Genomic DNA, 4,769 nt, shown 5'->3' with positions numbered 1-4,769 from the left:
GTAGGCCATTTAAAAAAAAAAATGACACTTTTTTTTTTAAGTACAGGTACTCCCTGATTTACAATGTATTCGAGTTATGACAAACTGCATTTACAAGTATTTGTTTTTTGTTTTTGGTATATCTTATCATTAATAATGTGTACTATTTACAGTATTGTAGCACATAATTGCTGATGTTATCATTTTCAGATGTTCAGTTTTATAGTTTACTCCTCAAAACACTGCCATATAGCAGGCTTTTGTCTGGTCTGCAATGAACTGATGTTGGTGTCAGGAGTCATGATGGGTAGAAAGTTGTTAGGCAATGTTCAACTCAAACAGTACGTGAGAATTGAACTGCATGGGCACTCAACAGCCATTACAACTCCGACTTCATTGCTAATGACACTGATGCCAGCTTCATTGTAGACTAGGCCTATAAAAAAAAAAATATATATAGCATGACCTTATTCAGTGTTTCCTGCCATAAGAAGCATCAGTTGTTACTTTGAAGTCGAGTTGTTCAAGTTTCTTTAACTGTAGCGCCTTCACTGCTTATACCCTCAGCGATATGTCTAACAAAAGAAGTCATGCCGCTAACAGTTCTAATCCAAAAAGAAGGTTAGGAAGGCTCTAGACATCTATATAAAGATATGAAGATCATTAAGGCCTATGAAACACCCAGTGCCGTCGATGGAAAGAAACTCTGGCGAAATAGCATGTGAGGAAGAACTGTCTCATTTGACCATTTCAACAATCATTAAGGATAACAATAGGATTTTGGAGGCAGTTAAAGGAGCGATTGGCATAAAATCAATAATTTTTAACAAAGAAGAGGCAAGGGCCTATCCATGAGATGGAGAAGCTGTTGATTATTTGTATAGAAGACCGTATCCAGAAGGAGATTCCTGTGAGTTTACTGATAATACAAACAGAAGCATAGCCTTTGTGAAAAGCTGAAGTAACAGCAAGGAAAAGACGACCGCAAGTACCTCAGTGCCAGCAAAGGCCGGTTTCACAGCTCGAGAGGCGGGTTTGGCTTACATAAAGTGAGTATAACTGAAGAAGTACTGATGTTGAAGCTGGCAGAAAATTCAGTGATGAGCTGGACAAGATAATACAAGATGAAGAGTATCTATCAGAGCAGATTTTTAGTGTGGAAGAATCAGGCTTCTCTTATAGGAGGATGCCAGAATGGACCTGTATTCACAAAGAGGCAAAGTTGTTGCCTGGTTTCAAGGCTTTTGAAGATAGAATCATGCTGCTGCTTAGAGAAATGCTGGATTTATTTAAAAAAAAAAAAATTTTTTTTGGCTTTGAGAATATACACAGCAAAACATAAACCGATTCCGCAGTTTCTGCGTGTACCAATTTGTGACGTTGATTACATGGTTTGAGTTGTACAACCAGTCTTACCCTCTGTTTCTGAGTTGTACCCCCATTAAAGTAAATTCACTGCCCCATAAGGTTCCTGTATAATCTTTCAAGTTGCTGTTGTCAGTTTGATCCCATATAGATAGCTCTTAAAAGAGCATAATGCTCAAGGTAGACATTTTTACTACTTAAGCTAAACTATTCTTTGGTTTTAAGAAGACTTAAGGGGATAGTTTTGGTTTAAAGTTTATCTCAGGACAGTAGTTTAAGGGGTTCATCCAACCTTCAAGGCCCCAGGAAGCCTGGAGTCATTGAGAATTTGACATTCCATTCTGCTTTTCCCCCCTGTTAATCAGGATTGTTGTAAGAATCTTTGATCAAAATGTTCAGTAATGGTAGCCAAGCACCATCCAGTTCTTCTGGTCTCATGATAGAGGAGACAGTTGTTTATGGAGGCAATTAGCCACACATTCCATTTCCTCCTCCTATTCCTGACTCTCTTTCTTCCTTTGTTGCTACAGGCGAACGGAGACCAATTGTGCCTTGGATGGCTGCTTGCAAGCTTATAAGAACCCAGGCACAATGCATCAACCTGGGGGATAGGTAGAACAGAAGGACTAAAACATGTTATTAGGTCAGTTAACTGGAATATCCCATGTAACCATGACCCTAAACCTCCAAGAAACGAAATCCCATGAAGTTTTGTTTGTACATAAGCAGCCTCAGCAGCTACTCTTTATTTTTGTTGTTGTTGTAAATACGTTTATGGCACGACTTTTGCCAGTTTATCTTTTTACAGGCATACAACTCACCAGTAGCATTTAAAACTAATTGGCTGTGCAACCCTACCCTTAGTCAGTATGATTTTTCCATCTCCATTACCCCCTTTCTCTTCCCTCCTGCCCCTGGTAGCCACTAATAAACTTTGCTCTCTATACATTTGCCTTTTCTTGTTTTTTTAATTTAAGTGAAGTCAACCAATATTTGTCGTTTTGTGATTGACTTACTTCACTCAGCATAATATCTGTCAGATCCATCCATGTTGTAGCAAGTATCAAGACTTTCTTTCTCCTACTGGCTGAGCAGTATTCCATTGTATGTATGTATCACATCTTGTTTATCTCTTCATCTGTTGATGGACAGTTAGATTGTTTTCACCTTTTGGCTATTGTGAATAGTACTATAGGGAATATTGGTGTACAAGTCTCTGTTTGAGTCTCTGCTTTCAAGTCTTTTGGGTACATACCTAGGAGTGGAATTGCTGGGTCATATGGTAGGTCTAGTTACAGTTTTTTGAGAAACTGCAATGTTGTTTTCCATAATGGCTGTACCATTTTGCATTCCTACCATCAATTTTTTTTATGGTAGGTCTAGTTACAGTTTTTTGAGAAACTGCAATGTTGTTTTCCATAATGGCTGTACCATTTTGCATTCCTACCATCAATGGGTAAGGGTTCCAGTTTCCCCACATCTTAGCCAACATTTGTTATTTTCTATTTTTTTTTAATCTTACTCATTTTAGTGGGAGTGAAATGGCATCTCGTGATTGGATTTGCTTCTCTACTGGCTGAAGATGCTGAGCATCTTTTCGTGTGTTTGGTGACCATTCGAACGTCCTCTTTGGTGAAATGTCTACTGAAGTCCTTTGCCCATTTTATGATTGAGTTATTTGCCTTTTTGTTAAGTTGTCAAAGTTTTATATACATTTTAGTTACTAGATTCTTTTTGGATATATGGTTTCTGCAGATATTCTCCCAGTTGTGCTAGCATGTCTTCTCACTTTTTTTGTAAAGTCTAGATAAACAAAAATTTTTAATTTTTGGCTTCTGGATTTAAATTAAAACCTTTTCTTGTTTACCATCTGAAAACCCCCAAGCATTCAAAAACATTGACAAAAATAAGCTGCCAGCCCAGAACAGGAGTAACTTCCAGGTCTGGATGACAATTGTGTTATTCGAAGATTGATTTTTAAGTTGTTTCAGCCCAGAAGTTCACGCCTATTGCCTTGAAAAAATGAGTTTCTTTCAAGATTGTACTGCTTCTTGATAATGCCCCAAGACATCCTCCTCATGTAGGTGACCTAAATCAAGATTTGAAAGTGGCTTATCCACCTCCCAATTCGACAGCCGTGATTCAGCCTGTGGAGCAAGGTACATTCACCACCTTCAAGGCATACTACCTACAGACTCAACTTGTTCAGGCAGTAGCTGCAACAGGTGGAGCTATGGTAACTTCATGTGATTTCTGGAAAAAGTTTAGTATTCTTCAGTGTATCTGGAATATTGCATCTTCCTGGGAGGAAGTTATGGGAAAATGCATGCAGGGGATATGGACAAAACTGCCGAGTTATGTGAACGCACTCAACGTATTTGATCAGGATAATATGATGGAAGAGATTGGTGGAAAACTCATTCATATGACGAGAACACTGAATTTAGAACTTGGTATCACCAAAGTGGAACAGCTAGGTCATAGATTACGAAGAAGTGGAATTGACAGATCAGGATGAAATGCATTTTGAAGAGGAAAGAAATGCTGAAGAAGAAAGAAATGAGGAGGAAGAGGAAGGAGAGGAGTTGTTAAAAAAATGTACAGTGAAGGGATTAGCTGAGGTTTTTTTTTCTAAACTAAATCGGGGGCATCAGTTGCTTGAAAATGAGGACCCAAATGCTGATCGTTTTGCTAAAGTCGGTAGGCATATTTGATAATCACTGAGATGTTATTGTGAAATGTATGAAGAAAAAAAAAAAAAGAAAAGGACCATTCGGACAACTCTCACTAATTTTCGTACCAGAAGTGCCATCCCCATTCTCAGAGATAATCGATATGATCCAGAACCTTCCACAGATGGAAGTATTGCTGCAGCTGACAAAATGCCAGTGTGGTCTAACTTTTTTGCATCACTGGAGTAGATTTTTATGATTTGTGTATTTCTTATATATGCTTGTATAAAAAATTTACCTGTAAGTTTATATGTAATGTTTCCAACTCAAAAAGATGAAGATCGGATTTATAAAGTACTGGTGGCACAGTGGTTAAGCGTTCAGCTGCTAACTGAAAGGTCAGCAGTTTGAATCTACCAGCCGCTCCTTGGAAACCCAGTGAGGCAGTTCTACTCTGTCCGATAGGGTCGGTATGAGTCGGAACCGACTCCACGGCAGTGGTTTTGTTTTTTTTTAATAATGAAAACTTGCAAAAAATGAGGTATTTTACTTACGTCAGAACTGACTTACAACAGAGTTGTTGCAGCAGAACCTGTCATGAGTCAGGGACTACCTGTGTGTTGTTAACTGTTGACCACTTGGTCCCTGATTCATGCTGACCTCATAAACAGTGGGGCTGCCGGGTCCTGTGCCATTTGCATGATTGGTTGTGTGTCAGACTGTTAAGATCCATACAGTTTTTATTGGCTGATT

At 38.6% G+C, this 4,769-nt stretch overlaps 1 protein-coding gene across 1 annotated transcript in view; it reads left to right on the top strand.

The window, feature by feature from the left end:
* The window catches only part of ACTR3 (actin related protein 3), a 78,622-nt gene that overhangs the window by 23,903 nt on the left and 49,950 nt on the right, over positions 1 to 4,769 (top strand). The window lies entirely within an intron of this gene.

Source organism: Elephas maximus, chromosome 6 (assembly GCF_024166365.1).
Source record: "Elephas maximus indicus isolate mEleMax1 chromosome 6, mEleMax1 primary haplotype, whole genome shotgun sequence".
Taxonomy (NCBI): domain Eukaryota; kingdom Metazoa; phylum Chordata; class Mammalia; order Proboscidea; family Elephantidae; genus Elephas; species Elephas maximus.
This window is presented reverse-complemented; position numbering and strand designations above follow the sequence as displayed.